A 12,639-nucleotide genomic window follows, 5' to 3' on the forward strand; every position below is an offset into this window, starting at 1 on the left:
CTGTGCATTCAAATGGCCATCGATAAAATTGAAATTGTGTTCGTTGTCCGTAGCTTATGCCTGCCCATACCATAACCGCACCGCCACCATGGGGCACTCTGTTCCCAAGGTTGACATCAGCAAACCGCTTGCCCACATGACGCCAAACACGTGGTCTGCGGTTGTGAGGCTGGTTGGACGTACTGCCAAATTCTCGAAAAAGGACGTTTGAAGCGGCCTATGGTAAAGAAATGAACATTAAATTATCTGGCAACAGCTCTGGTGGACATTCTTGCAGTCAGCATGTCAATTGCACGCTCCCTCAAAATTTGAGACATCTGTGGCATTGTGTTGTGTTACAAAACTGCACATTAAAGAGTGGCCTTTTATTGTCCCCATCACAAGATGCACCTGTGTAATGATCATGCTGTTTAATCAGCCTCTTGATATGCCACACCTGTCAGGTGGATGAATTATTTTAGCAAAGGAGAAATGCACACTAACGGATGTAAACTAATATGCGCACAGAATTGGAGAGAAATAGGCTTTTGGCGCGTATAGAACATTTCTGGAAACTTTTATTTCAGCTCATGAAACATGGGACCAACACTTTACACTTTACATGTTGAGTTCAGATCTTTGTTCAGTATAAAACCTAATGTTAGAGGGATACTGGTTCACTTTTCTCCAAGCTGTGAAGTTATACACTGACTGTGTGATGAGTGTAGCTACATGAATGTAGCTATATGTCATCCCTGAAAATCAAAGGATATACGGTACTATGATCCAATAAACGTCAATGCTTTAATTGGTAGTCTAGTAACTCTGGTTCCTGCAGGTAGAGACATGTCTACAAAATATGTAGGAAGTGATTTGTGGTGACGTCATCATCACAGTTATACCATAAATTGTACGGCCTTGTTGGTGCTGTGAGTCAGGGATAACAAAATAGGTATTCATACTAAAAGACTGAGCTGAAGCCTTCAGAAAGTATTCACACCCCTTGTTCCACATCTTGTTGTACTACAGCCTAAATTCAAAATGCATTAAATACAAAACACTTACCCATCTACACACAATACCCCATCATGACAAAGTGAAAACATGTTTTCAGGAATGTTTGCAAATGTATTGAAAATACATTTGAAAAAAACAACAACAACTAATTGACATAACCCTTCACACCCCCTGAGTCAATACTTTGTATAAGCACCTTTGGCAGTGATGACAGCTGTGAGTCTTTCTGGGTAAGTCTAAGAGCTTTCCACAACTGGATGGTGCAACATTTGCCGACTTTGTTTAAAAATAATTCTTCAAGCTCTGTCCAAATGGTGTTGATTATTGCTAGACAACCATTTTCAGGTCTTGCCATAGATTTTAAATTACATTTAAGTCAAGAACTGTAACTCGGTCAGTCAGGAACATTCATTGTCTCTTGGTAAGCAACTCCAGTGTAGATTTGGTCTTATGTTCTAGATTATTGTCCTGCTGAAAGGTGAAATACCCTCCCAGTGTCTGAACCAGGTTTTCCTCTAGGATTTTGCCTATGCTTAGCTCCATTCTTTAACTTTTTTACCCTAAAAAAACAATCCAGTCCTTAAAGATTACAAGCATACCCATAACATGATGCAGCCACCACTATGCTTGAAAATATGGAGAGTGGTACTCAGTAATGTGTTGTATTGGATTTGTCCCAAACATAACACTTTGTAGTCAGGACAAAAAGTGAATTGCTTTGCCACATTTTTTTGCAATCCTACTTTAGTGCCTTGTTGCAAACAGGATGCATGTTTTGGAATATTTTTATTCTGTACAGACTTCCTATTTTTTTTTTTTTACCTCTGTCAGTTAGGTTAGTGTTGTGGAGTAACAGTGTTGTTTATCCATCCTCAGTTTCCTCCTATCACAGCCATTAATTGACTATCGCACCATAGCACTCAACTGTCATCATGAAGTGCTTTGGCAGACTAGTCAAGGATCATATCACCTCCACCTTACCTGCCATCCTAGACCCACTTTAATTTGCTTACCGGCCCAATAGATCTAAAGACGAAGCAATTGCCACCACACTGCCCTGTCCCATCTGGACAAGAGGCATACATATGTAAGAATGTTGTTCATTGACTATAGATCAGCATTCAACACCATAGTACCCTCCAAGCTCATCATCAAGCTCGAGGCCTTGGTTCTGAACCCCGCCCTGTGCAACTGGACCCTGGACTTCCTGATGGATCGCCCAAAGGTGTTGGCAGGAAACAACACCTCCTCTTCGCTGATACTCAACACTGGGGCCCCACAATTGTGCGTGCTCAGCCCCCTCCTGTACTCCCTGTACACCCATGACTGCGTGGCCAAGCACGCCTCGAACTCAATCAAGTTTGCAGACGACACAACAGTAGTAGGTTTGATTACCAACAACAATGAGACAGCCTACAGGGAAGAGGTGAAGAGGCTCTGCGAGTATGTTGCCAAGAAAATAACCTCTCACTCAACGTCAACAAAACTAAGGAGATGATTGTGGATTTCAGGAAACATAAGAGGGACCACCCCCCTATCCACATTGACGGGACCGCAGTGGAGAAGGTGGAAATTGAAAGCATCCTGCCGGGCTGCATCACCGCCTGGTACGGAAAATGCACCGCCCACAACCGCAATGCTCTCCAGCGGGAGGTGTGGTCTGCCCAACGCATTACTGTGGGCAAACTTCCTGCCCTCCTGGACACCTAGAGCACCCGATGCCATAGGAAGGCCAAAAAGATCATCAAAGACATCAACCATCCCAGCCACTGCCTGTTCAGTCCACTATCATCCAGAAGGCGAAATCAGTACAGGTGCATCAAAGCTGGGACCGAGAGACTGAAAAACCGCTTCCATCTCAAGGCCATCAGACTCCTAAACAGCCATCACTAGCACATCAGAGGTGGCTACCTATAGACATAGATTAGGAATCACTGGCCACTTTAAGGAAATGGATCACTAGCCACTTTAATAATGTCTCCATATGTTGCATTACTCATCTCATATGTATAAATTGCACTCTATACTATCTTGGTCACTTCAATTGTGTGTAAATCTTGCATCACCCATCTCATATGTACATATTGTATTCTATACTATGCCACTGTATCTTAGTCCAATGCCACTCTGACATATATGTATATATTCTTAATCTATTCCTTACTTAGATTTCTGTGTATTTTGGGTAACTGATACATATTACTGCACTGTCGGAGCTAGAAGAACAAGCATTTCGCTACACCTGCAATAATATCTGATAATCACGTATTTGACCAATACATTTGATTTTGATTTGAACTCTAACTGTTTTAAAGTTGGCCTCATGGTGAAATCCCCGTGGTTCCCTTCCTCTCCGTTGAAATATGCCATCCAAAGTGTAATTAATAACTTCACCATGCTCAAAGGGATATTCAATGCATGGAGAAAAAAAATGGTTTGATATATATATATATATATATATATATATATATATATATCAACCAATCGGTGCACTTCTTCGAGAGGTATTGGAAAACCTCTCTAGTCTTTGTGGTTGAATTTGTGTTTGAAATTAACTTCTAGATTAAGGGACCTTACAGATAATTGTATGTGTGGGGTACAGAGACGAGGTAGTCAGTAACAAATCATGTTCAACACGATAATTGCGCACAGAGTGAGTTCATGCAAATTATTATGTGACTTGTTAAGCTCATTTTTACTCCTCAACTTATTTAGGCCTGCCATAACAAAGGAATTGAATACTTATTGACTCAAAACATTCCCGCTTTTCATTTCTTATTTATTCCACTTTGACATTATGGAATATTGTGTGCAGGCAAGTGACAAAAAAAAATTCTAAATTGAATCAATTTTAAAGTCATACTTTAACGCAACAAAGTCATACTTTAACGCAACAAAGTCATACTTTAACGCAACAAAATGTGGAAAAAGTCAAGGGCTGTGAATACTTTCTGAAGGCACAGTACCACTGTTGGATCCACGTCGTTAGAGTATTCACAGGAAACATCACGCTGTGGAAGGTGTGAAGAAAATATTGTATGTTTACCACAGATTGTGTTACACAGCAAAATGAGACTTGAATGAATCATGAATTCCATCTCTATGTGAAGTATGAAGTTCAGAGAAGTGTTTATGCATACAAAACCCCCCACATATGCTAAAAAAGTAGAGAAGCAGTACAAAAACATGGAACAGAAGGTTTAGAGAACATTTAATTGGATGCCAAATAAGGATTTACAACAAAGCAATCTCATATCTGAAGAGCACATACAGTGGAAAGAAAAAGTATGTGAACCCTTTGGAATTATTTGGATTTCTGCATAAATTAGTCATATAATTTGATCTGATCTTCATCTAAGTCACGACAATAGACAGTGTGCTTAAACTAATAACACACACATAATTGTATTTTTCTTGTCTATATTGAATGCATAATTTACACATTCACAGTGTAGGGTGGAAAATATCTGAACCCCTAGATTAATTACTTTTCCAAAAGCTAATTGGAGTCAGGAGGCAGCTAACTTGGAGTCCAATAAATGTGATGAGATTGAAGATGTTGGTTAGAGCTGCTCTTCCCTATAAAAAATAAAAATTAAAATCACAAATTGTGAGTTTGCTATTCACAAGAAGCAATGCAAATGCAAGGGTTGACATACTTTTTTCACCCTACACTGTGAATGTTTACACGGTGTGTTCAATAAAGACATGAAAACGTATAATGGTTTGTGTGTTATTTGTTTAAGCAGACTGTGTCTATTGTTGTGATTTAGATAAAGATTAAATCTACTTCCTAATAATTTGGTCTATTTTCACTCATGCGGTATTGTAAACACATCATTCGTGGCCGGTGTGTGCTTGTTTGCCCATAACCTGTTTTAGAGAAATGTAATCATTGAATATTGTAAGAGCTTTCATTGTCTGTTTATATGCCCTCTTTATTCATCCTACGGCTCTGACTTGTTGTACAGGGAGTACACTGTAAGAATGGCCCACGTTCTGAATTCTGTCGCTGTACATTTCAAAAGTGCTGAACAAATAGTTTTATTGCCTATGTCCGTCATTGCTCACTCATTAATGTCTTAATCGAAATTACGGATTGCCTCTTTTGCGCTTGTTGCCCCCTTATGCCATAGTTTGTACATTTAAATTGTTAGTAGAAACCACAGTTGTTTAAGCAAGTCAGCCATATCAGCTATTGTAACGATTCTCTTCTTGTGAAGTAGAGGCGGACCAAAGCGCAGCGTGGTGGTTGTTCATTGTATTTATTGACGACACTATACATGAACAAACTAACGGAAAAAAACAAGAAACGTGAGAACTCAAAACAGCCCTGTCTGGTGCAAACACAAAAACAGGAACAATCACCCACAAACACACAGTGAAACCCAGGCTACCTAAATATGGTTCCCAATCAGAGACAATGACGAACACCTGCCTCTGATTGAGAACCATATCAGGCCGAACATAGAACTAGACCAAAACATAGAAAAACAAACATAGACTGCCCACCCAACTCACGCCCTGACCATACTAAATAAATACAAAAACAAAGGAAATAGAGGTCAGAACGTGACAGTACCCCCCCCCCAAAGGTGCGGACTCCGGCCGCAAAACCTTGACCTATAGGGGAGGGTCTGGGTGGGCGTCTGTCCGCGGTGGCGGCTCTGGCGCGGGACGCGGACCCCACTTCGCCATTGTCTCAGTCCGCCTTATTGTCCGCCTCCGTGGCTTACTCACCATGCCCACCCCTCTCAATGACCCCACTGGACAGAGGGGCTGCTTGGGACAGAGGGGCAGCTTCTCGGGACAGAGGGACAGCTGCTCGGGACAGAGGGACAGCTGCTCGGGACAGAGGGACAGCTGCTCGGGACGGAGGGACAGCTGCTCGGGACGGAGGGACAGCTGCTCGGGGCGGAGGGACAGCTGCTCCGGGCGGAGGGGCTCTAGCGGCCCCTGGCTGACTGGCGGCACTGGCGGCCCCTGGCTGACTGGCGGCCCCTGGCTGACTGGCGGCACTGGCGGCCCCTGGTTGACTGGCGGCGCTGGCGCTGGGCTGACTGGCGGCACTGGTGGCCCCTGGTTGACTGGCGGCACTGGCGGCCCCTGGCTGACTGGCGGCCCCTGGCTGACTGGCGGCACTGGCGGCCCCTGGCTGACGGGCGGCATTGGCGGCTCCTGGCAGACGGGCGGCACTGGCGGCGCTGGGCAGACGGGCGGCACTGGCGGCGCTGGGCAGACGGGCGGCACTGGCGGCGCTGGGCAGACGGGCGGCGCTGGCGGCGCTGGGCAGACGGGCGGCGCTGGCGGCGCTGGACAGACGGGAAGCTCCGATGGCGCCGGGCAGACGCGAAGCTCTGGCAGAGGCGCCGGGCAGACGGGAAGCTCCGGCAGAGGCGCCGGACAGGCGGGAGGCTCCGGCAGAGGCGCCGGACAGGCGGGAGGCTCCGGCAGAGGCGCCGGACAGGCGGGAGGCTCCGGCAGAGGCGCCGGACAGGCGGGAGGCTCCGGCAGAGGCGCCGGACAGGCGGGAGGCTCCGGCAGAGGCGCCGGACAGGCGGGAGGCTCCGGCAGAGGCGCCGGACAGGCGGGAGGCTCCGGCAGAGCTGGAGAGGAGGAAGGCTCTGGACGGATGGGCCGGAGAGACAGCCTGGTACGGGGAGCTGCCACCGGAGGGCTGGGGTGTGGAGGTGGTGACGGATAGACCGGGCCGTGCAGGCGCACTGGAGCTCTTGAGCACCGAGCCTGCCCAACCTTACCCGGTTGAATGGTCCCGGTCGCCCTGCCAGTGCGGCGAGGTGGAATAGCCCGCACTGGGCTATGCAGGCGAACCGGGGACACCGTGCGCAAGGCTGGTGCCATGTAAGCCGGCCCAAGGAGACGCACTGGAGACCAGATGCGTAGAGCCGGCTTCATGGCACTTGGCTCGATGCCCACTCTAGCCCGGCCGATACGCGGAGCTGGAATGTACCGCACCGGGCTGTGCACCCGCACTGGGAACACCGTGCGCTCCACAGCATAACACGGTGCCTGCCCGGTCTCTCTAGCCCCCCGGTAACCACAGGAAGTTGGCTCAGGTCTCCTACCTGGCGTAGCCATACTCCCTGTTAGCCCCCCCCCAAGAAATTTTTGGGGCTGACTCCCGGGCTTCCATCCACGACGCCGCGCTGCCTCCTCGTACCAGCGCCTCTCCGCTTTCGCCGCCTCCCGTTCTTCCTTGGGGCGGCGATATTCTCCTGGCTGAGCCCAAGGTCCTTTACCGTCTAATTCGTCCTCCCATGTCCATACCTCCTCGCGCTGCTCCTGCTGCTGCTTTCTCCTTTGCCCATTACCACACCGCTTGGTCCTGTTGTGGTGGGTGATTCTGTAACGATTCTCTTCTTGTGAAGTAGAGGCGGACCAAAGCGCAGCGTGGTGGTTGTTCATTGTATTTATTGACGACACTATACATGAACAAACTAACGGAAAAAAACAAGAAACGTGAGAACTCAAAACAGCCCTGTCTGGTGCAAACACAAAAACAGGAACAATCACCCACAAACACACAGTGAAACCCAGGCTACCTAAATATGGTTCCCAATCAGAGACAATGACGAACACCTGCCTCTGATTGAGAACCATATCAGGCCGAACATAGAACTAGACCAAAACATAGAAAAACAAACATAGACTGCCCACCCAACTCACGCCCTGACCATACTAAATAAATACAAAAACAAAGGAAATAGAGGTCAGAACGTGACAGTACCCCCCCCCCAAAGGTGCGGACTCCGGCCGCAAAACCTTGACCTATAGGGGAGGGTCTGGGTGGGCGTCTGTCCGCGGTGGCGGCTCTGGCGCGGGACGCGGACCCCACTTCGCCATTGTCTCAGTCCGCCTTATTGTCCGCCTCCGTGGCTTACTCACCATGCCCACCCCTCTCAATGACCCCACTGGACAGAGGGGCTGCTTGGGACAGAGGGGCAGCTTCTCGGGACAGAGGGACAGCTGCTCGGGACAGAGGGACAGCTGCTCGGGACAGAGGGACAGCTGCTCGGGACGGAGGGACAGCTGCTCGGGACGGAGGGACAGCTGCTCGGGGCGGAGGGACAGCTGCTCCGGGCGGAGGGGCTCTAGCGGCCCCTGGCTGACTGGCGGCACTGGCGGCCCCTGGCTGACTGGCGGCCCCTGGCTGACTGGCGGCACTGGCGGCCCCTGGTTGACTGGCGGCGCTGGCGCTGGGCTGACTGGCGGCACTGGTGGCCCCTGGTTGACTGGCGGCACTGGCGGCCCCTGGCTGACTGGCGGCCCCTGGCTGACTGGCGGCACTGGCGGCCCCTGGCTGACGGGCGGCATTGGCGGCTCCTGGCAGACGGGCGGCACTGGCGGCGCTGGGCAGACGGGCGGCACTGGCGGCGCTGGGCAGACGGGCGGCACTGGCGGCGCTGGGCAGACGGGCGGCGCTGGCGGCGCTGGGCAGACGGGCGGCGCTGGCGGCGCTGGACAGACGGGAAGCTCCGATGGCGCCGGGCAGACGCGAAGCTCTGGCAGAGGCGCCGGGCAGACGGGAAGCTCCGGCAGAGGCGCCGGACAGGCGGGAGGCTCCGGCAGAGGCGCCGGACAGGCGGGAGGCTCCGGCAGAGGCGCCGGACAGGCGGGAGGCTCCGGCAGAGGCGCCGGACAGGCGGGAGGCTCCGGCAGAGGCGCCGGACAGGCGGGAGGCTCCGGCAGAGGCGCCGGACAGGCGGGAGGCTCCGGCAGAGGCGCCGGACAGGCGGGAGGCTCCGGCAGAGCTGGAGAGGAGGAAGGCTCTGGACGGATGGGCCGGAGAGACAGCCTGGTACGGGGAGCTGCCACCGGAGGGCTGGGGTGTGGAGGTGGTGACGGATAGACCGGGCCGTGCAGGCGCACTGGAGCTCTTGAGCACCGAGCCTGCCCAACCTTACCCGGTTGAATGGTCCCGGTCGCCCTGCCAGTGCGGCGAGGTGGAATAGCCCGCACTGGGCTATGCAGGCGAACCGGGGACACCGTGCGCAAGGCTGGTGCCATGTAAGCCGGCCCAAGGAGACGCACTGGAGACCAGATGCGTAGAGCCGGCTTCATGGCACTTGGCTCGATGCCCACTCTAGCCCGGCCGATACGCGGAGCTGGAATGTACCGCACCGGGCTGTGCACCCGCACTGGGAACACCGTGCGCTCCACAGCATAACACGGTGCCTGCCCGGTCTCTCTAGCCCCCCGGTAACCACAGGAAGTTGGCTCAGGTCTCCTACCTGGCGTAGCCATACTCCCTGTTAGCCCCCCCCCAAGAAATTTTTGGGGCTGACTCCCGGGCTTCCATCCACGACGCCGCGCTGCCTCCTCGTACCAGCGCCTCTCCGCTTTCGCCGCCTCCCGTTCTTCCTTGGGGCGGCGATATTCTCCTGGCTGAGCCCAAGGTCCTTTACCGTCTAATTCGTCCTCCCATGTCCATACCTCCTCGCGCTGCTCCTGCTGCTGCTTTCTCCTTTGCCCATTACCACACCGCTTGGTCCTGTTGTGGTGGGTGATTCTGTAACGATTCTCTTCTTGTGAAGTAGAGGCGGACCAAAGCGCAGCGTGGTGGTTGTTCATTGTATTTATTGACGACACTATACATGAACAAACTAACGGAAAAAAACAAGAAACGTGAGAACTCAAAACAGCCCTGTCTGGTGCAAACACAAAAACAGGAACAATCACCCACAAACACACAGTGAAACCCAGGCTACCTAAATATGGTTCCCAATCAGAGACAATGACGAACACCTGCCTCTGATTGAGAACCATATCAGGCCGAACATAGAACTAGACCAAAACATAGAAAAACAAACATAGACTGCCCACCCAACTCACGCCCTGACCATACTAAATAAATACAAAAACAAAGGAAATAGAGGTCAGAACGTGACAGCTATGTTCTTTAAAAGGCAGTAAATGAGGCTTAATGAACGGTGAATGCGTTTCTGTGCACCGTTTGTCACCATTATAGTGCAATTAAATGTATTGTTTGTTTGTTGTGTAGTGGCTTTGCTGGCATACATCACACATTTATTTTATTTGCCCCACCAAGATTTACATGCTAAAATCGCCACTGCTAGCAAGCTAGCCAACATTAGCTAGTTAGCTAAGTCAGTTAACCCACTGTTCTCCGGACACCGAAGACGCAGCCCCCCGCACCTATCTGGTTCAAAGGGGTTTGGTTAAATGCGGAAGATACATTCAGTTGGACAACTGACTAGGTATCCTCCTTTCCCCTAGCTTGGGTGCTTGACTGCTGTTAGATCAGAACATTCGGATCAACCCTACTCCTCCGCCAGAGCGTCCAGTGTGCGTTCTGAACGCACAATTTGACAACGCTATGAGTTTACAAGCTCACTCTGAGCACACTCTGGCACTCCAGATTGAATTTACGAACACACCCTTAGTATAAACCAGCCTTTAGTCTTAATATTTGGTTGTTTAGTACATGGCCTCACATCTGAATCCTTAATAAAGAGCTGGGTGGGGATAAAGCTTAAGCGGGTGTGAACAATGCTGAATGGGTGTAGCCAAAAAAGTGCCATATTCAAGGGCCATTTTCTCTGAAGTGAGGTTACAAGTTTATCAACTTTCAAAGCAGAATTACTGCTCGGTTATCAATGGAACCAAATATCAACATTAGAAGGAGATTTATCTTCCGCTTGGATAGTTCAATCTGTGCCACTGACTTAGTCTGGCTTTAATTCAAGTTTGTTTTTCAAATGAATCAGTCATGTTGGATTCACATCTCCAACTCAACCAAAAATCTAAATTAAAGAATAGGATTAGGCCTAAATCAAACTTAAGTTTAATTTAAGTTTAATTTGATTTAACTGAGATTTTGGTTAAGGTGGAAACGTGAATCCAACATATAAATTATTAATTTGTAGACAAACTGGAATTCATTTTTTTTCTTCAATTTGGACATACATTTGGACATAAAGGCATGATAACTGGCTATATGTATGCTGTCATTTCATTTAAAACACAAAATATAAAAATCTATTGCCAAATAATGTAATTAATGGGCTAAAATGACACAGTAACATATCTGCTTCACTAAAGATAACATATCTTTAGGTTGAGATCATGCCTACCAGACTATTGTCAAGAAACTGCAATTCAACTGTTAACTACCTAATGGAAAGCTAAACCTACAATTAACTCCTAATAACATATCGGCATTCACTCATTGGCTGTGGTACGGAACTTTTACGCATTCATAGAATACCACATGTAGGTCTATATTTTTGCGGAATTATATCCAATTAACCCAAAACTTTACCTTAATTCATTCGATATCTGAAGTCCCTCTTAATTTCTTCAGAATACCTGCAGCTCGAATGTAATCCCCTCAAGCATCACATAGCATTCCACCTGTGGCTGTGCTCTCCATCGGCAATTTTTTCTAGCCTATCAAGCGATTTTTCATCTATCCATCTATAATTCCACCACATGACAGAGCGGAAATAACACATTTCTCCATCGCATATAACGTTCTGTACTCACACCTAATTACATGTCCATACTGTGTTTCTGTTAATTTGGACTATTTTTAGACTCCAGCTATAAGAACTCAATTGGATTACGCAGCAGCAGTGTGACAAGTGGCAAGGCAGTGAGCAACCAATTGGTGTGGCCAAGTACTCTGTGCAAGATAAACTGTAGCTAATGGTCGCGCTCCCTTGCTCAGAATTGACATGCATCAACCAATGGTTGCGTGCGACGTCATCAACTGTGTAATCGATTGACAGATTGCGATAATATATGATGTGGTTAGCTGATACCTTACCTGATAAATACCTTTATAGGCGTTGTAAAATCTGGCAGGAGTCAGCAACGCCTGGGCAGAGGAACGCGGCCCAGCTGTCAATTGAACAGTGAGGTGAAAGGTGAGACAAGTATGTTCTGCTCAGTTCTATAAACACAAAGTATGTTAAAAAATAGGCCTATTTATTTTTTAAATGAGAACTTCAAAAATCACGTGTGATTGTTGTTTGACTGAAGAGCCAACTCCCGCTCTCTCTCTTTCTCTCTCTTACACACACACACACACACACACACACACACACACACACACACACACACACACACACACACACACACACACACACACACACACACACACACACACACACACACACTCAATCAATTTCAATTTAAGGGGCTTTATTGGCATGAGAAACATATGTTGACATTGCCAAAGCAAGTAAAATAGATAATAAACAAAAGTGATATGAACAATACAAAATTTACAATACACATTACACTTGCAAAAGTTTCAAAATAATAAAGACATTTCAAATGTCATTATGTGCAAATAGTTCAAATAAATAAACATAAATATGGGTTGTATTTACAATGGTGTTTGTTCTTCACTGGTCGCCCTTTTCTTGTGGCAACAGGTCACACATCTTGCTGCTGTGATTGCACACTGTGGTATTTTACCCAGTAGATATGGGAGTTTATCAAAATTGGATTTGTTCTCGAATTCTTTGTGGGTCTGTGTAATCTGAGGGAAATATGTGTCTATAATATGGTCATACATTTTGCAGGATGTTAGGAAGTGCAGCTAATTTTCCACCTCATTTTGTGGGCAGTGTGCACATAGCCTGTCTTCTCTTG

At 48.2% G+C, this 12,639-nt stretch overlaps 1 protein-coding gene across 1 annotated transcript in view; it reads right to left on the bottom strand.

Moving 5' to 3' along the window:
* Positions 1–11,655, bottom strand: part of LOC110498748 (FERM and PDZ domain-containing protein 2-like) — a 49,197-nt gene extending 37,542 nt beyond the window's left edge. The window contains exon 1 of the mRNA XM_090212496.1: positions 11,300–11,655. The gene's annotated coding sequence lies outside the window, so the exon portion shown is untranslated. The remainder of the gene's footprint in view (positions 1–11,299) is intronic.
* Positions 11,656–12,639: the final 984 nt, after the last annotated feature.

The sequence above is a fragment of the Oncorhynchus mykiss genome, chromosome 20 (assembly GCF_057628025.1).
Source record: "Oncorhynchus mykiss isolate SJ-2025 chromosome 20, ASM5762802v1, whole genome shotgun sequence".
Lineage (NCBI taxonomy): Eukaryota > Metazoa > Chordata > Actinopteri > Salmoniformes > Salmonidae > Oncorhynchus > Oncorhynchus mykiss.